Raw genomic sequence first — 21,438 nt, 5'->3', positions numbered from 1 at the left:
TGTAAAAGATCAGCAAAGTGATACACTGAAATCCAAAACTATGAACACGGATACATTCGCGACCCAAGTTTCCTCCGACGACACCAGCTGACGAACACAAAAAGATCACAATGAAGAAACCCAAAGTGTGGGTCTCTGGCCCAGCCCCCCACTCTGCTTGCAGAAATTCTGGAACTTCCCTCCAGCACTTACCCACCAGGGTTTATGTACCCTCGGCATCCGCCAGCTCCTCCCCCACCCCACCTTTTCTGCCACTGCCCACCGCCCCCCCCCCCCCCCCACCCTGGCTCCCTCTCTCCCTAGCAGGCTAGCCCAATTAGCTACTAACAAACACCACGTTGGTGCTTCCTGGAGGCTTTATCAAGTTAGGAGTGCATCCAGCGGCAAATAGGAGATTCCTTTCATACAGAGGTTTCAAAAACAAAAGCGAAAACAAAAACATCTAGCTGTAAGCAGCCCAGGCTGGTTCCATCCAGGAAGGATAAAGAAGGAAGAATGGCAGAGGCCTGAGGAAGCATTCCAGCCCAAATTGTCTTTTTCAAAAGCTTTCCTGGTAGCTCAACCTTCAAGGACAAGTTCACAGGTATAGATAATGCCCCCCAATGGTATAATGGTTAGCTTCTGCTAACATCTCATTACTCAGAACTAGCTCACATGGGAAGCTCTTTCTGCAAGGGATGAGCGCTTAGCTTTCCAACCCATGTAGTAGAACGCTGGGCATGGCTTTTAGAGGACCCAAACTATGGTACCTGGTTCAGCGCCTTTGCTTCGTTCCTTCCATTTTCCAACGTGCTCTCACCAGTTTGTCCAAGCGAAGACCGTGTCCTCCACTCTCGTCAGTGCCCGGCACTGACGTGGGTCCCACACAGTCCTGTTGGCCACACTCACAGACAGAAGTAGAGGCTGTGGCTTGTATGTGTTTGTCAGTCTCCGTTCGTCATAACCCTAGGCATGGGGAAAGCACACTAGGGAACATCCCAAGCAATACCTTACTGAGCAATTTCTCACTTTATATATATATATATATATATACACACACATATACATATATATGTATATATATGTGTGTGTGTGTGTGTGTGTGTGTATATATATATTCTATATGTAGAATTTCTTATTCTAAAGCTTGAAAGTATCTTGTATGTGTACCAGGCCTCTTCCAGAAAACTCTTTCTGACGTCCTCCCTAGCATCTCATGTTACTTAATCCTTAATCTCTGGACGGTCTTCCAGACATCTCCAAACAAGGCTGAGTCTACAGGTTGTATACAGCTCAGGTTCCCACTCTGTGATCCTCACAAATCCAAAGTGGATGGAATAGGAGTTCGGGAAAACCAGTGCTCAGAGCTTAGGTGGGAAGGAAATATTTATGAGATACCTACCATATTTGCACAAGCTTAGGGTCTACATTTTCATTATAAAATGTAAAATATTTCATGTACTTAATATAATGTGAAATATTAAAGTCTATATTTTAATTATCGATATTTTGTCTGTTTAAAAACCAGCCCAGACGGAAATTCTTGGAAAAATGGTGACTAGTACAATGTCATATTCTTAAATGTACGAAGAATCTGAACTTAAAGGGTTGGATGAAGGTTGGTTGATTGACCATTATTTTTGGTTAAAGTCTATACTAAAAAACAAAACAAAACAAAACAAAACTACAAAATATGTGATATTTATTGCATATCCTAAAAAATAATCTTGCCTTTAAATCAGAGTTTTTATCCTCTAAATTAAAGAAGTTGTACTCAACTCAAATGCACCACAAAATAAATATTTGCCCCTTCACTAAATACATTGTTTTGGTCATGTGTGATAGTAATTAGGAATCTATCCAACATTATAACATAAGAATAATAAGTGTTGGTGTAGAATATTCAAATTCAATTCATATGCATTATCTCATTTGACGTCCACAATTATTAAGTCACTCCATTTTCTCCAGGTGGATCAGTCACCTCAGAAACATGGTTGACAAATTTAAGGGACACAACTTAAGTCCCCCTTACCTCCCCCAAACATTTTTGCAACCTGCTCACTAATGCTTGACACATTTCCGTAAGAGATAAATCGTTCATTCTGCAATTAGAAATAAGACCAAACAAAATGTCCACGGGATAGGTAACGTTTTATTCGATTTCACGCACAAGTGTGAAGGCAACGCAGTGATTAAGGTTCAAGCTCTAGACACACAGGCCAATGATCCAACAGGAGCTCAGCCATTATTGCGTTTCCTCATCTGTAAAATGGAATAATAATTCTCTCTACCTCATGTGGTTTTTTCCACAATTAAATAAAATAGTATTTACAAAGCACTTAGTGAGGCCGTTAGCTAGGAAGGACTCATAAAAGTTTTTGTTGTTGTTGTTCTTGGACTGATGGGAAAAGGAGAGACAGTATAAAGGGCACCAAGGTATCTAAAGGGAGAAGAGAAAAGAACGCCAGAAGAATAGAGAAGTTCCTGAGGCACATAATGGACAAACCGGCCAAATTTCCCGACTTTTACGCGTTGGTGGGTGGGCCAGCCAAGGGCCCACGAGCAGTGGAGGCTAGGACTCACTGAGGGAGGCAGTGCAGCAATAGACCACCAGATGGCAGCATAGAGCCGTTGCCATTTTCACCCTGCAGCATTGCAGTTTTCATCCTGCTGAGCTGTACATGACGTTCCGAAGAGTTGGGTTCACAGCGGTGGAAATCCGAGGTGTCCCAGCCAGACTGTCCGTAATGCACCATCTAAGTCCTGAGGGCCAGGGTTCCTAAAGTCCTATTTCCATCCACTTTCCCTCCCTTTTCTTCGTGCTCTTCTTGGGAATATAGAATGACTAGTAAATCGGATTTACTCAAAAGAGAATCAGTCTACACCCAAAGCAAAAAAATGCAGAGTTTGCTCTGCAGCAGGCCTGTTAGCTGTTCTTTCCAAACCCATAGTACTTCAGCTATGGCTAAAACTTTTATTAAAACAAACCAACGTTTGCCGTGCTTAACAGCACCACCGGTGAAGGTAAATCACATTCTGCCAAGAGCGGTTCGAAAGAAAAGTCAAACATTATTCCATCAACATCTTTTCAAACCAATTCTCAGATACTGGGGAGCTTCTAAGTGGATTCCTACGAATAAAGCACATTTCATCGCCAAGCCCAAAATCCTTATGAATTTTCATTGTTGATCTAGAGAAATGGGTCCTTTTCCTTCATAGCCACAATTAGGAGTAACATTGCAGCGATCCGTCTCCTTCACAGATCAAAATACTGTAGGACCATTATTCTAAATCTGTTCATGTTTAATTGGGACTAAGGAAGTTATTCAAGGACAAGTTCGCAGGTATAGATAACATCCCCCAAATGGTATAATTTACATTTGGTGCTTGGTTTTAGCCCACAGATGTGAAAAATACAAGCATCCCAAACGGTTCCCTAGAAACTATACACATGCAGAAGCTAAAACCATTGCTCCCGCTCAGGCCAACATTCCCTTACACCTGAAATGTACCCCTAATATGAATTTTTATTGTGATAGAGCTCAGTCTGGTGCTACAGCATGTTCATATCCCCTGTTTCTGTAGGCATGTCTAACTTTCGTATGATTTAATGTGAGTTTATGTCAATGTAAGAAATATTTCCCAAATCATTTTTAATAATGACACTACACTGAGCTGAAGACCAAAAAAAAAAAAATCCACGATTTGAAATATGTGTTCTTACCCCAAAGTTAATATCACCAGTAATTAACTTTTTCAGCAATAGTAACAAACCACTCAATGTGTCCCCTAATACAATGCACTGAGAAGGCTGTATTATTCTTAGATGGGACTCCTTGCAAAAAGTGTAACCTGAATCCAGTCATGAGGAAACTATGGATAAGCCCCAACTGAGGAACATGCTACAAATAATTGGGCTGGACTCTTCAAAAATGTCACTCATGGAAGGCAAAAAAAAAAAAAAAAAAAAAAAAAATCAGAGGAGGAAAAATCAGAGAGACATGAAAACTAAATGCAACATGAGATCTTGGATTGGATCTCAAACCACGAAGGAAAAAAAAATTGCTGTACAGGACAGTCCTGGGACAAAAATGTAAAATTCACACGAGGCCTATAGATTGGATATTAATGATGTGCTGATGTAAAGTTTCCTGATTTGGGGAACTGTACATGGTTGTATAAGTGGATGTCCTGGTCTTAGGAAATATACACTTAAAACATTTAGTAAAGGGCAATGAACTCTCAAGTGACTCAGAAAGAATATATAATTGTTATGTGTGTAAAATAAACATAAGAAAGCCAAAGTGCAAACATAGCAAATGTGAACAATTGGCAGATCTGAGTGAAGAGGATGTCAAAGTCCCTTGCACTGTATCTGCAACTTTTCTATAAATTTGAAATTGTTTCAAAGGAAAGGTAATCCATTAAAAAACAAAAAAAGTAGGGACACCTGGGTGGCTCAGTCGGTTAGGCATCTGACTTCGGCTCAGGTCATAATCTCACAGTTCGTGGGTTCAAACCCCACATCGGGCTCAGAGCCTGGAGCCTGCTTTGGATTCTGTGTCTCCCTCTCTCTCTGCCCCTCCCCTGCTCTCTCTCTCTCTCTCTCTCTCTCAGAAATAAACATTAAAAAAATATTAAAACAAAAAACAAAAACAAAAAAAGTAGCCAGAAAGTCATTCCAGACTCAGTTCCAGCAAAGGCAATTTGGCTTCATTCTTTTCTTAATAAAACAACATGTACCAAGAAAATAAAAGGAAGATTTAAAAAGAAAAGAAGATCGCCCACCACCCACGTCCCTATCCTGCGGGTGTTCCCATGTCTACAAGGTTCTTCCCACGTTCTTGCTGTCATGTGCTTTTTGTACCCTCTCTGTGGTTGCGCCAAGCCCCCACCCAAGCCTCCGTCACCTCTTGACTGGAGATTGGGCTCCCCGCCTCCACCTGCCCCTCCCCATCCATTCTCCCACCAGAGCAGCCAACGTGTGCCTTTTGTGTGCCGCACCTTCGGCGAGGTTGTGCGCGTTCACCAAAACCAAGCCAACAAACAAAACTCACCAAAGTAGAGATTTGGGCAACATCCATAATGAAGCGCCCGGCCAAATATTTAGCATTCGAAGACATCAAACTTGGTTTACCACCAGTAAACTCCCTTCTACTCTTGCTCATCCCTAGAGCTCACCTTCTGCTAAATGCCCTCAACTCTAAGTTTACCCCCCCCCCTCCACCCCGTCTCTAGTGGGTTGCCCAAATTCTGCCTTACCCTGTGGCTCTCCACCTGGGCATCGCTGAAGCCACGCAGCTGTGCCTTAATTTCCCCAATCAGATCAGATTGGGATCTGCCCTCCGTGTGAGCCAGAGCCTGGAGGGTCTCGCATAACTCTGCCACTAAGCAGCTGCAGGCCTTTGGCAAATCGTGTAATTTTTCCCGTTCTCAAATTTCAATGAAGTAAAACAGAGGATTAAGTAATTTCTAAAATCACTTTTAGTTCTGAAAGACTGTAGTTCTATGATTCTATAGCCAGGAAAAACAGAAATAATCAGAAAATCTGCAGCAGAAACATTGTGAAGGGCAACAGAATGAAAGATGATCGCGGACGTCGGAGGTTTATTTCAGGGCTTGGAGGCAGAGGATAGCAGAGTAAGACTCCCTCTCACACAAGCTGGTCGAGGAGAATTCGGTGATGAGACTGGGAATTGTAGAAGGAGATAGTAAACGACTCAGCAAAACCGTTGACCGTGGCTCTGACCAGCCACGCATGAGTGACAGATGCTGTAATGAAATACCTCTGGAACGGAATTCTAGCAGCAACTTCTCTTCCTTTAATATTTTCAGCAGCTTGGGAAGTACGGTCACTTTTTCAGGGTACTCGATCAATGGCTCTGAACGCATGGTCTACAAATCTAGACTGGACATCAGAGCACGTCAGTGTCAAGGGAAGGGGTGATGAACAGCCAGTCCAACTTTTTATTGAGTATGTGAGGACAGTCAAGACCAGACTGGCTGAATGATTTGCCAAAGGCGACACGGAATGGTGTGTCACTGCCATACACCCTCGTCCGTGAAACGCTTCTAGTCAGTCCGGACCAGGCTGGCCTCTGGAGCTTTTGCTGAAGCCAAGGCCATACTTGACTTGCGGCATTGATTCACACGTTTCAGCCCTGCCCGTGCCTCTGGGACTGCGTGGCAGCCTAGGTAAGTCACGTCCGAGGACATCTTTTGAAGCATTGGAGTCATTCCAGCCCCCGGGGCCGGGGTCCAATATGCATACGCCCCGCCTCCTTGAGGGGGGGGGGGTCCCTCTCTAAAGTGGACCCGGTGAATACAATCGCAAGCAACTCTTCAGATGCAGCCGCTGCGGTGTTTTCTTTCTGGCAATGGCAGAAGAGGAGAGGGCTACTTCTGTCCCCATCAGCGTGCCTCCGGAAATTTGGAAGGTTGGCAAGCCATTGAACTACAGCACCTGACGCCTGATCTGAATTCACACTAACGTGTCAAAGGAAAAAAGCCAATTCACTTAGGGAGATGCTCAACATCCTCTTCTTGTCGGGATTTGTCTGCGAACAGAAGATAAAGTTGAGGGGAACTCCGTGAGGGAAGGCGATTCCCTTCATTACTGCTCTTGGCAATATTGAGGATAGCCCCTTTCACCCGACATGGTGACGATCCCTCCCATCTTATTATGTGAGAGAACAAAACACACAGGCATCGTGCCTCCCACTAGCTCTGCAGCGAGCCTTCTCCAGCTCCTCTTGGTTTAATCCCCAGTCCCTGCCAAGGCTAGATGAGAGCTGTGCTTCTGGAGATCCCCCTGCTCTGTGCAGGGACCACTTCCTCCCGAAGCCTTGGGTCCAGCAGAACCTGCTATCACACATCCCCTTGCGGGATTTTCTCATGAAAACATCTTCAAGACAAACAAGCATGTAATTCCTTGAATCTCCAGGTCTTAGGTCTGGACACTTAATAAAAACCTCCCCGGGGCCCCTGGGTGGCTCAGTTGGTTAAGGTGAAGCATCTGACTCCTGATCTCACCTCAGGTCATGATCTCACGGTTCATGGTTTCAAGCCCGCCATCGGGCTCTGCGCTGATGGCCCAGAGCCTGGAGCCTGCTTCGGATTCTGTGTCTCCCTCTCTCTCTGCCCCTCCCCTCCTTGTGCCCTCTCTCTCTCTCTTTCTCAAAAAAATAAAATAAACATTAAACAAATAAATAAAATACAAATAAAAAGACATAAAGTCTGAGGCCCTCATTCTAGAGAATAATCTAGACATACAGTTTAATTTGTGAGACCCTTCACAGGAAGGGGGAGTCGTAGACTCGGGATTCAATTTCTCTTTTTTGGAAATCAGATTGGATCTGAAAATCTATTCTTCAACATACAAGCCAGGGGAACTTGGGCAAATCACTTCACCTCTTCAACTCTCACTAGATCATTGGAAAAAACACGTTTGATAGTAAACACATTTCAGTTATTATTAGTAGGTATTAGCAGCAGCTACTGAGGAGGCAATGTCACGAGACATTTAGCTTGTGGGTTCTGCAATTACATTGCCTAAGTTGAAATCGTGGCTCCCTCCCGCACCAATTAGATGACTATGGGCAAATCATTTAACTCCAACTCCCAAGTCATAAGTATTTCTTCTGCAATGTAAGGTTGAGGGTTGTCCCGAAGAAAAAGAGAAAGAAAAGCCAAGTAGCCACAGAAAGGGCGTGACACAGTGCTTGGCGAATAATAAGCGTTTACGAATATTAGTTATCGTTATTATGCACGGCAATGTAGAATCAGCAACAGCATCATTGGTAATAATATTGCTTTATTATGGAGAAAACTTATAATAATTATTAACAGAGGACTATCTCCCCCAAAAATGTTCTTGGCAGGATTAATGTTTCCATCTTCGACTAGTGCTTGTCACAAATACCCATCCTCTCTGAATGGTGCAAGGACCTTTCGAAAGAATGTTCTAGATGAACTAGAAGTACACATCATCCAGTAATATTCTAGAGAAGGAAACATTTTTTTTCCCCCTCCTGAGCTGTTCTGTTTGTTCTGACTCTATTAAAAATCTTTCTTGTGCTACTTAAATAGATGGGACACTGATAAAAACAGTAACAATTCCTGCCAATAGTTCTAATATAAAAATTTTCACTGGGGTAATATGTGAGTGTGTTAAGTATTTACCTGAAGGCAATTTATGCTCAGGGAGCACGATTATATAAGAGATCTGCAGTGGATTTGAAGTTGAAACAAAACCAAATATATTGTGTACTCACCACTCCATCTACCGTCTTGGACAGAATTTTGTGGCCCTGGACTGTTGCTCGATATATATTTTTTTTAATCTATGTCCTCATCTATGAACATAGGAACTTTAGTAGCTGCCCTGCCCGTCTCCCAGGGTTGTTATTGGAGATCAGAGGAGGAAAAACTTGGATTGAATTGTCATGGAAGTCCTTGTACAAATTTAATTTGTTCTTATTTCAAAATGTGAGCTCACTCACCCACACAAACGCTAATTCTCGGATTTTGTTTGCACCGAACTGAAAAACAACTTACTTGGTTGGGACATTTACCCCATCGTCGGGGCCTGGATTTGGCTCTGGAAAAGGAGGGACAGGCGGTTTCAGAATAGACTTTAAGGTATTCAGATGCGGATCTATCTTCTCTGGAAGCCGGGAGGCCTGCTTCTGCTGCAACAGCTTTTCAAAGACTCCTTTAAGAAATTTTACCAGGCCTTCTCCGAGCTGTGCACGCGCCAACACATATATTGACATGATAAACCACAATGGATTTAAGTGTTTCAAGTCAAAAATACACTTTTAAAAATAAGTACTTAAGTTGGCTGATTGAGCAATATACCTGCCTGCTGAATTGAATTTGTTTAGAATAAACCACAGGGTACACTTTTTCTCAACATTTTCCACGGAAGCCAGGAAAACCAAAGGCGAAAAACACAATTCCGTGAAACATTTCCTCGTTTCTACGTTGCGGAACCATCGCAACGTGTAGCAGACTGACATAGCCAAGCCAACAAACTCTGACATCTCTGCGAAAATGTTTAGGTTCGAATTCGAATTAAATACGCTTCCCACGCCCTGGCTCTGTGAGCTTCTTTCTGTCTTACACTTGTCTCCGATACCTCCTTTGTCCCCTTCCTGACGTCCAAAAAATCTACTACAAGAGAATCCCCCCAACTTGAAAAAAAAATGTGCTGAAAATGTCAAGTACCCGTTTTTCACCAATGGGTTCTGTGTTTTCCTGTCCGTGTTAAGAATGGAGGCTTCTAGACTCTCTTTTCTCTTCCTTTGGGATGTACAGTTCCTATCACACGTTTCAGTTGTCTCCATCGTTTCCATTTGGGTGGAATACTGTGAAATATTTTGACTTGAGCAACCTCTTGTGTGGGTGGGATTTCTAGGGTGTTCTGAAGTGTAGAGGTGATGCTGTCTCACTCATTCAGGGGGAGAGAGAATCCCAAGCAGGCTCCACCCTGTGAGCACGGAGGCTGATCCGGGGTTCGAACCCACGAACTGTGCGATCATGACGTGGGCCAAAATCAAGATTTGGGCCCTTCACTGACTGAGCCGCCCAGGCTCCCTGCCTCCAGCATAGTCTAAGAAGGGGTATATTATCGATTGTTTTGTAAGATTTCAAGCACCAGCTTGAAGCAGCAGAGGGGAGAAAATTTGTGTCAGGAGACAGGTAGTTCAGAGAACTCTTGCTCCCATCATGTCCCCTAGTTCGAAGACGTTCAGTGCGATCACACCGCAGGTGACCCCAAGAAGGTCTCAGAATTTGCCACAAGGGCCCTTGCTCTCCCACGGCTCCAAAACTGGTTCTCTGGTCTGAGGGTGGGACCTAAAGAGAAGTACCCCACTATGGCCCGGTTGTGGAGCAGATCAGAAGTTGTCGAATTCTTCCTATGGCCTACAGGGACCCTCCACGTACTGAGATGTGGATTCATTAGGCTGGCTGGCCTCTGTCCAAGACGAAGGTCTGATACACAATGAGTTTGGCACAGCAGGGCCTCCGGCAGCCAGGACGACGACCAGCATGCTTCCCAAAGGAGGAAGAAGTACTTCCCGAAGGAGGAGAAGCACTTCCTCCTCCTACCTGAGGTTCCATTATTCCAATCTCAAACAGTGTCTTCATTATTTTATACTAGCCTTCTGATCATGGCTCTGAGCTTGACTATGAGTACACAGTGCAATGTCCCGGAGAAAAGTGAGAAACTGAGGCAATCACGTTCTAAACACGAAACCAGATGCTCGTGGACAACTAACTGGATTTTTCACCTAGGACCTTGGGATCCCGTGTGGGAAGAGATCTTCTTCAGAGGCGTTTGGCATTCTATAGATTCAAAAGCGAAAGTGTCTTTGAATTCAAAAACTTCATGCGCAGCCTTTGCTCATTTTATGTTTTTAACTTCACGTTTTTCGATGTTGTGAAACAAACACCCTCTTTCCAGAATTTGAATCTACACAAGAACAAAAGTATAAGCTAATCGATAGCAGTATCCACAGAGCTTGTAATACGACATTGATTTGATACGGACTCTTTGCTCATTTTATGTATGAAAACGACACCTACTTACTCCTTGTGGTTTATGGTTTTAAAGTTCATTGCACTTACTCATGGTCCTGCCCTCACTGTTGTCCTTTGCTGCCTGGATCCTACAACGCTTTGACACTGCTTTTCGTTGGTGCATTTTCATTGCCTCAATAAACACCATTTCCAAGCTCTCTCTCTCTCTCTTTTTTTTTTTTTTTGAAAGAGATGGGGAGCATGGAGAGCATGAGCAGGGGAGGAGCTGAGAGAGAGGGAGAGAAAGAATCCCAAGCAGGCTCCATCCTCTCAGCATGGAACCCAACACAGGGCTTGCAATGAACTGTGAGCTAATGACCTGAGCCAAATTCAAGAGTTGGTCACTTACCCAACGGAGCTACCCAGGCACCCCGATTTCCAAGTTTTTAAATGCTTCTTTCTGCTGTCATAGGGACATTCCTATGACCTCTTTTTACTTCCACATCCTAAAACCTAGGAGATGTTCATTAGAAAAGCAAAGTCACCCATTTGGGTGGTGGCCCCAACAACCGCCAGGGAAGATTGAGCTCTGTTGCCCGTGGCTATTGGCCGTTGCCAATGCATCCCCTACCCCTTGCCCCCTGCATCACATTACTCCTCACCGTTCTCTTGCCTTCAGGGTCCTTTTTTTTACAGCACTTATAACTTTCTAATATGCTATCTAGTTCATTTGTTGTGTTTATTGCTGATTGTCTCTCCCTCACACTACAATCAAATAACTCCCAGGAGAGCAGGAGTCTTGGCCTATTTTGTGTAGTAATACATCTCATTTGCTTTAAGTCTCTTTAAGGACGGTGTGGCACATATGGTAGGAATTCAATAAGTATTTGCTGTACAAATGAATAAATGCCACAAGACAGGTACTTCTCTAACGCTTAGGTCATAAAGCCTTCCTTACTGACTGCTAAATCGTTTCCTTGGTTACTTTCTTCATCTCCAGGTGTTGAACATTGGCAACATTTTAAACTCTGTTCATGTCTTTCTTGTACAATCCCCTGTGGCTCAGGACTTTTACCTAAACACCCCCATTTCTCGGATCCATTCTGACCCATATTCTTCAAAGTGCCCCATGTTTCAATATATAATGCATATTCACTCTTGATTACTCACCCCTTTTAAGTAAATCCACCCCATCACTTGTCTTATGGTTTAGGGAAGAATTCAGAACTTCAGAGCCATAAACATTTCAGGACAAAGGTTTTTATTCAAATTAACATAATGCTCTATCTTTGTAAATATGTTGTCTTCTTGAAATTATTGAGTTGCCAAACCATACAATCTCATGCATCTGGCCCTCTCCCTTGCAGATACTTAGATAATAAAATTACTGTAATTAGTTTGGTAATCACTCAGCACTAAAAAAAAAACCCTCTTACTCAAGAGTTCTATTTTGAGAGTACGAGGAGTTCAACAACATGGAAGTGGATAGTTGGGTTTTTTTTTTTAATGTTTTTTTTTAGTTTTTGAGAGAGAGAGATAGATAAAGAGAGAGACAGAGCTCAAGCAGGGGAGGGGCAGAGAGAGAGGAAGACAGAGAATCTGAAGCAGGCTCCGGGCTCTGAGCTGTCAGCACAGAGCCCAATGAGGGGATCAAACCCACGAACCATGAGATCATGACCTGAGCCGGAGTTGGATGCTCAACCGACTGAGCCACTCAGGCGCCCCGAAAGTAGATAGTATTGATCTACTGTTCCAGCAAATAAAAACAAAGTATAAGGTCCTTGATTCTCAAATTTTAAAGCCCGCTATTTGAATGAAGATTTCATAATTCCCTTCTTACTTTTCCTTCTCTTCGAAAGGTAGGAATAGAGAATACAAATAAGTAATATTTATTGGTGCCTCCTGACTTGGTGGCTATCCTAAGCTTTTTACAGGTATCGTCTTTTTCAATTCAACCACCCTCTGAAGTTGGTATTTTAGAGTTGCAGAACTAGATACTTTTACATTGAGCAATTTGTCCAAAGCCTACGGCTTCGGAGAGCTTAGGATATTTAGAAAGAAGTAGGGTCATAAATCTAGGCAGGACAAAGCAAAGCCCACACCTTCACCCACCAGCTGCACACATCCCATGCCGTACCTTCTGTCTGCAGCCTTTTACGTCTTCCCTCCCCCATACCAAAATGATAAATAAAGGATTTTTAAAAAGAGGTAGAGGTAAGTGACCCTAATAACTATCTCTAAACACCCTTGTGCTAGATACCAGGGGTCCTAAGATCCGTGAAGGCCCAGAGGTGTAGACCCCATGGTTAACAGGACTGCGGAAGAATTAACCAGCCCAGGCTTTGTTGTGTTGTCAGTGTTTGGTTTTGTTTTCCTGAGAGGTAAAGAAATGAGGTTCATTGAGGTTGTGTAAGACATTCTTCAAAAGTGGGAATTACATACAGAAGCTGTCAAGGGTTTGGAATGCTGTTCTACAAGACGACATACACATCTGAAATGAAAGACACAGAGAGACAAGATGACACCCTAGTTGCCAAGTCTATGAACTATAAATTCAAAACACCCCCCCGCCCCAATCCACGGTTCTCCAAGTCTTTAAGGAGCCTATGTAGGGGTCAGGAAGGTCTTTGGTACAACAAAATGACAAACCCAGCCTTTTCATCCCGGAGAAAAGTCCACTCTGCGGATCACCCAGACCTTCGTGCCCCTCTCCCTTGCTACTTCACGACAAAGAACACTGTCATCTCTCACTAATGTCACATCTTACTTCAAGAGCAGAAAATGGAGACAGGGCTGACAGGGCGCACGGAATCAAGCGTTTTGAATGACTCCTTAGAGTCAATGAATGGTTCCGCGGAGAATCCGCTATACAGCCCGTGATGCTGATTAATTTGTAAATTTCCTCCTCGAGTATAAATTTTCTCATTCACTTTCCCATCCCCTACAGAAGCCTTTTATTTGTGTGCACATTCAGCAAGTGCTAAATGGCGAAATGAACAGTAATCTGAATAATGGCCACAGTCAGGAGCCGCAAAGAAAACGAAAGACGCTGAGGAGGCAAAGTCCACCGCAGGGAAAATGGGAGTGGGTGGTGGGGGCGGTGGATGGAGGCAAGTTTTCTTAAGCGGCAAGGGCCTGTCTCGTGTCTGCAAGCCAAGGAGAGCACCGATTTCACGGGGTTGGGGGGCAGTTTAGATCCGCCCGTGTTTCTGACAACACCTCCTCGTAGATTGCAGGATGCTGCGCTCGCGAGGAGCATAACTGTCTCTGTTTCTGCAGTTTGGTGCAGGACGTGATTGACACAACCCACGTGTACGATGCAGGGACGAAACGACAGTCACCAACACATAATCGTGGGCAGTCAACTGGAGCTGCTCGCAGCAAGAAGGCACAGGGAAGGTAGAAGAGGGGGAAGCTGTGTGTGAGGCTGGAGGGATCCCGGGACTCAGAGTGCGGGATAGAGCTGACACGCAAAGTCTTCGGGCTGTCACAAGAGCCAGAGGCGATCCCTAAAGGGAAGGGGGGACAGTTTTTGAAGGGAGGGAAAGGAGAGGGCTCCTGTTCGTGGGTAGAGGGACAATCTAGCCAAGAGTCAGCTTTATTTGTGCATGTCACGCCCTGAACACTGATGGATGATATTTTCTTCTGGGTGACTGAGTAAACATTTCCAGTCCATCCGAAATGAATTTTCTTGTTCTTGCTTATTGCAGCCTTCAGGAGTATATGAAGCATCTAGGGTGGTGTTAGGGCATGAATGAGAGAAAAAATATGGGGAGAGAACATTCTGGGCCAGATTTTATTGTGGAACTGTAAACGTGAAGGAGAGAAATAAAACAACAATTTGGCTTTTTGTAATCACTTCTAGCACAGATGGAGTTTGGGGAGCATCTTAGGGGGGACCTGCCGGGGGTGGGGGGGATTGAGTGAAAAGGTTATAGTAATTGAAATTATAGCTTTCCCAGAGTAGACCAAGAATAATCTAGGCTTTCACTTATTACAAATAAGTGGATCTATTTTTTATAAATGTGTTTCAAATATTAATATCTACATTTACAACACATATGGAACTTTCCGTGGGTTTCACAACAACCTATGAGATAGGGCACTTTGGGGCGTCTGGGTGGCTCAGTCAACTGAGTTGGGCGTCCGACTTCAGCTCAGGTCATGGTCTCACGCTTCAGGAGTTCGAGCCCTGCATCAGGCTCTGTGCTGACAGCTCAGAGCCTGGAGCCTGCTTCGGATTCTGTCTCCGTCTCTCTCTGCCCCTCCCCTGCTTGTACTGTCTCTGTCTCTCTCTCAAAAATAAACATTAAAAAAAATTTTTTTAGAGGCACCTGGGTGGCTCAGTTGGTTAAGGGCCCAACTTCGGCTCAGGTCATGATCTCGCAGTCCGTGAGTTCGAGCCCCGCGTCGGGCTCTGTGCCGACAGCTCAGAGCCTGGAGCCTGTTTCGGATTCTGTGTCTCCCTCTCTCTCTGCCCCTCCCCTGCTCATGCTCTGTCTCTCTCTGTCTCAAAATTAATAAAACATTAAAAAAGAATTTTTTTTTAATTTTTTTTAAAGATAAGGCATTTTTAAAAATCTAATATTCACAGTAGAAAAGGCTCTAAAGGCTGATGCTATTTACTGCACAGGCAGTAAACGGCAGAGCCAGATTTCAAATCCAGATATTTTGATCCCAGACGCATACGATTTCCAATCATGTCATGTTTTACCTCTGTGTATTAAGCAGGATTTTTGGGGTTAAGCTCCGGCACCGGAAACTTTATTTTCATCATTACTGATCTTTTTATTCTCCAGGGCTCACTGGCCATCCATAGCCAGCACCCTGCACCCATTTGAATCACCCCGTCTTTTCTCTCAGCCCCTCATCAACCTCGTCAGGCCCTCCCCCCACCCCTGCCTACACTTCCCTGCAATCGGCCCACTTTCCCGAATCCTGCCAATGAGATGCTGTGAAATGACCCTTACTTTCTTCTTCTTTCTCTGGAGAGCTACCAGTATTGGTGGAGGAATCTGAGTTGATCCCAAGCCCATTTATTTAAGCGCTCTAAACGTCATGATAAAAGAAACAAAAATTGAGCCCCTGGAGTTTTGGTAGACGGGCAGATTTTTAGATGTAATTTACAAGTCTTCCTGGAGGAAAACAGGTGCTTATTCAATTCAACTTTCTCATGCACTTTTACATCCTTCCAGAAGCATACGAGACTTTGCATTTCGGGGTGCAAGAGCTTCCACCCAGGTGACAGACGAAAGGCCCAGCACCCTGAAAGACGGGCAGCAGCCTTGCGGGGTCTGAAGGTGAGAGGCCACTTGTGATATTAGACCTGCTAATGAAAACGGTCCAGTGCTTGTAGCTGAAAGGCAGATCAAGCCCACCTCTTTTTCAATCTTTTTTAATGGTTATTTTTGAGAGAGAGAGAGAGAGAGAGAGACAGAGTGTGAGTGGGGGAGGGGCAGAGAGAGAGGGAGACGCAGAATCGGAAGCCAGCTCCGGGCTCTTGAGCTGTCAGCACAGAGCCCGACGCGGGGCTCGGACCCACAAACCGCGAGATCATGACCTGAGCCAGCCAGAGGTGCCCCAAGCCCACTTCTTTTTAGCTCCTTTGCAGAACAAGGCATCTGACGCCGAGTGCCGGTTCTCATTTTCTTATTCTGCAAAATAAAAACAGAAGGTGAGACATTAATAGAACGTGGGGGCAACTTTAATTGCCTGATTTTACATCGGATTGTGTACGCAGCTCCCCGGGGAATACGCGGTGAGTGTCACTGCAGAGATGGGAGGAGGATGAAGAAATGACATTAATTCTGACTGGCGGTACGGGAGACGACACATGCGAGCTGAACCTGAAGGCAGCATTCAACTGCAGCCCTTGAGGGACGGCTGTTCAGGTTGAGAAAATGGGGCGTGGTCGGCCAATGTAGAATGTGACAGCGGAAAGGATACGGCCAGACCTTTTCCTGCCTGTCCCCCTCACTGAAGTCTAAGGTCTTTGAGGACACAGTCTTGGCCTTGTATGTCCAAAAGCAGACTTGCTCCCACCTTCCTCAAGCCTGCAAGCACCCTTCACAAACGTCCCCAGATCTCAGAGGACCTTGTAAACCAAAGGAAGGAATCTGGACATTTATCATGAGGCAATGGACAGGACTTGGAAATTGAAGTGGGACTTACTGTCTTTGCATTCTGGAGAGGCTCTCCTGGCTGCAGTGTGGAAAAGGAACTGGGAGTCAGGCAGGAATTTACGGAGGAAAACAGTTGAGAGGGGGGTTGCAGTGATCCAGGATCACTGTAAGACCCCGTCTCCGCACCTCCAGAATTATTCTTCTAAACGCAAACTGGATTTGACCCTCTCCAACTCAACACAGCTCGTAGCTTCCCTTTATGTGCAGAATAAGGTTTAAAGTCTCAAGTAGGGCCTTCGAGGCCCCTCATGGGTACCTACTCTACCCGTCTACGTTTTTCCCTTCACATGCTCTGGCCTCAGTCAGTAAGGACTAGTCCCCGAATACCCCACATGCACGTGCCCCTGTGTGTTTATTAAGGAACTTACTCTCTTATTCCTACTGTGGTTCTCCTTTGCTTCTCCCGCACAGCCCAGTGAAGTTCTTTGAGGGCCAGATGGTTGACTTATTCATGCATGTTCCTCCACCCCCTTTAGCCCTAGCACTTTGTACATTACCGGCAAATATTTGTTGAGCAGAATTGAACTGTAATAACAGTACTTGTACTTGGATTCATTTAATATTTATTGAGCACCAGAAACCATAAACAAAAAGATGGATCCATTTAATTACATTACAATGTAAAACACGGTATAGCAATTCTAAGTTAAAAGACAAAATATACGAGTTACAAATGGCAGAGAGGCAGATTCCTTACTATCCCAAGAGGCCCCCAAATCATTCACACCAAATATCTTAAAAAAAAAAAAAAAACAAACAAAAGTGGGCAAAGGAAACAAATACACTCATTCCATTCCATTTTTCACTCATCAATTGTAAGGATGAAAGGGCCACAAAGCACTCAGTGGGACTGAGGGTGTGAGGAAGGAAACACTCACAGGCTTTGTTCATGGGAGTAGAAATTGGGCTGCTCCCCCAGGGAGGGTGATTTGTCAATACCTACAATATTTAAAATGCAGAAGCCTTTAACCTAGAAATACTTCTTCTCAGAAATGCATCCTAGAGTTCGAACAGAACAAGCCAAGAGCCGTACGTAAAGATGTTTGTTGCAACCCTGTCTCTAAGAGAAAACCATCAATGGGAGACTGGTTCAATGACACTCTAACTGCACGAGGGAAAACTGCAGCCATTGGAAGAAATGGAGTAGGGGCCTGGGTGGCTCAGTCGGTTAAGCATCCGGCTTCGGCTCAGGTCACGATCTCAGTTTGTGAGTTCGAGCCCCTCATTGGGAGCCTGGAACCTGCTTCAGATGCTGTGTCTCCCTCTCTCTCTGCCCCTCCCCTGCCCGTACTCTGTCTCTCTCTCAAAAATAAATAAACATGGAAAAAAAGAACTGGAGCAAATCTATAATCACTGGGGGAGAATTATTCCAAACTATGCAACTAAGTGGAAAAAGCAAGGTACCTCCAGCTTACGCCCTATGATGCTTCTTTTGTGCAAAACAAACACATACGCAGATATGCCTGTATCTGCAATAAAAAACTTGAAAACTTTTTGACGCCGGCTGCTTCTGGGCAGATTTACACTGTAATGCCTTTTGCATTGTGTGGACCTTTGAATATCGCGTACCCATTTGCATCGTCCGAGCACGTTTTTTCAATGTGTTCGACTTCAAAAGCCACCCCTCCCCCCAACAGGTGCACAACTGTTGATCATTCACACACACTAGAAGTTTACCAGGTACTATGGATATATAACCATGAATGACCTTGCTTGTATCCTCCAGGAGCTTTCAAGTAGGAAGTGCTTCTTAAGAGGATTTCTTTTACATATTACACACACAGCGTGCCACGCTCACCCATTACACGGATAATCTACAATGAGATGCGCCCCCCCCCCCCAAGGGTGAGAGGCACGTGAACACAGTAAAACGCCTTCTACATATTTTGTTAGTTGATAGTTGACATCAAAGCTTTGTCTGACTTGAAAATTTTCTCCAGACACCAACAAACAGCCCCATACAATTGATTTCTCAGGTTAATCAGCTTCGCTTCTCCTGGAGTAGTGTCTTCGAGAAAGAGAAATACAATAGTGGCAAATGTAACACTTGGGTGATGAACCCCTGGGACTCTGCCCCTCCAAAGTGGTGCAACAGGTTCTTGCACAATCTGGTTCCAAGAAGAGTATACTCAAGTTATCAGGGTATGTGTAAAGACGCAAACAAGGGATTAGGGAATTACTAAAGGCAAAGTTAGAACCGAACAACCTTGCCTAAGTGGTGCCATATTATGACTACGTACATTAAGGATTTGTTGGTCAAAAGTCCCCAATTAGTTTGTCACCAATGGTACCTCATAGAACACGCTCAGATACACGTTCAAAGAACTATATGCCATTCCTGCACAGCTACAGTCATCAAGCCAGTGTGGCTAAAGACAGACATACAGGTCAATGGCACAGGATTCCAAGTCCAGAAATAGACTGACATACACAATCGATTTGCAGTAAGAGTGCCAAGACAATTCAACAGGAGAAAGCACAGCCTTTACAATGAAAGGTCCCGGGACCTGGACAGCGACGTGCAAAACAATGAAGTTGTGGACTCCTACCTCACACCACATACAAAAATGAACTCAAAAGGGATCAGAGACCTAAACATAAGAGGCAAAATTGTAACACTCCTAGAGGAAACACAGATGCAAATTCCTTTGACCTTGAGTTAGGCAACGCCTTCTTAGATATGTCACCAAAAGCAACAAAAGAAAAACTAAATTGGACTTCATCAAAATTAAGACTTTTGGGTTTCAGGAGCGCCTGCGTGGCTCAGTTCGTGAAGCAGCCGACTTCAGCTCAGGTCGTGATCCGGCGGTTTGTGAGTCTGAGCCCCGCGTCGGGCTCTGTGCTGACAGCTCGGAGCCTGGAGCCTGCTTCGCATTCTGTGTCTCCCTCTCTCTCTGTCCCTCCCCTCCTTGCTCTCTCTCTCAAAAATAAACAAACACTAGGAAAAAAAATCTTTTTTAATTTTGTTTCAAAGGACATCATGAAGCAAAAATACAACCCACAGAATCAGAGAAAACATGTGTAAACCACGTATCTGATAAGGGACTTGGATTTAGCACCTATAAAGAACTCTCACAATTCAGTAATAAAGATACACCACCCAACTTAAAAATAGGCAAAGGATCTAAATGAACATTTCTCCGAAGAAGATACGTGACCGGCCAATAAGCACATAAAAAGATGCTCCACATCACTAGCCTTCGGGGAAATGCAAACCCAAACCACACTCTGATACCAGCTCGCACGCGCTAGGATGACTGTAACCAAAGGCGGATAATAAGTGTTAACAAGGATGTGGAGAAACTGGAACTCTTGTACATTGTAAAATGGTGCTACCACTTTGGAAGATAGTTGGTCAGTTCTTCAGATGGTTAAACACAGTTAGCATACGACCTAGCCATTCACCTCCAAGGCAGGTGTACATTCAAAAAGAAATGAATGCCCACACCAAGACTTGTACCCCACTGTTCAACAAACAGCAGGACTCATCATAGCCCCAAAACGGAGACAACCCAAATACCCATCAACTGATGAATGGATCACAAAAAACGTGGTACATCCATACCATGGAATGTTACCCAGCAGTAAAAAGGAACGAGGTGCTGATACGTGCTGCGTGAAGGAGCCTTGAAGACATTGGGCTAAGGGAAAGAGGTCAGTCGCAAAAGACCACACATGGCAGGACTCCATTTATATAAATGATCAGAATAGGCAATTCTAGAGGCAGAAGGCAGTTGCCGAAGTGTCGGAAAGGTGGGGAGAAAGGGAGGTGTGAGGAGGAAATGAAGAATGTGTTCTTTCTGGGGTGAAGTGATTTACTACCAATTGTGGTGATGACTGAAAACCATCAGAGTCCCACTTTAAACAGATGACTTCTGCGGTATATGAACTGTATCTCAACAAAGTTGCTATTTAAAGAAGAAACGAAAAGAAAAAGAGTGAGGCCGGGACAAACAGCTCCCGGATGAATGTTGATGTTGGTATGTACATTTAAAGAGGGGACATTAACATTCCAAGCCCTTAAAACAGCATGCTTAAAATACTGAAATGCTGATCACACAAGTATGTATGAATGTCTTGTCAGGTCCTTTTTCAACCCATCATTTTAGAGCAATCAATACAAATCAAGGGATTTCTCAAACAGTCCATCTTTTATTCAAACAGAATCACATTTAACAATCAGGGTCAGATGGCTTAAAAACATCTGACCTGGGTTTTGGACAAAGACCAACGAGACGGATAGTTTATGGTCAGCAGCCTTTAAAATAATACTCTTGACCCAGTGCCAGATAAAGAGAAGGGACACAAGCTGTTTTCATTGATTTTTTTGTGTACATTAAATATTATTAAATAATATACGTTATAAAACTGTTCTGTAAATGAGACAAACTGGATTTAAATAGCTGGTGGGTATGAGAGTTGCCACACGACTTGCCCCCATCACCATACTGAATGCTGTTGTGTTTACGGCAGAAAACGCAGTGGGGCTCTAGTCTCATCCCAGTGCGTTCACCTATGAACCCCTGTATCCTTCCTACCCATCTCTTCCTGCAAAGAGAAATCCCACTTCGAAGAGAATCATCTTTTTCCCATGACTGCGCTTCAAGAATACTATCCCTTCAGAAGGCTATCCAGTACGTGTGGATTTCAGTCACGGAATCCTTGAAGCCTCCCCTTACGGAAAGAAAAGAAAACCAGTTCTTGGGCCTGCCATTTGTCTAAGACAACCCCCCCGCACCCCTGCTTCCCC

The sequence above is a fragment of the Prionailurus bengalensis genome, chromosome F2, assembly GCF_016509475.1.
Source record: "Prionailurus bengalensis isolate Pbe53 chromosome F2, Fcat_Pben_1.1_paternal_pri, whole genome shotgun sequence".
Classification (NCBI taxonomy): Eukaryota; Metazoa; Chordata; class Mammalia; order Carnivora; family Felidae; genus Prionailurus; species Prionailurus bengalensis.
The sequence above is the reverse complement of the archived record's forward strand: the minus strand, read 5'-3'. Positions refer to the sequence as shown.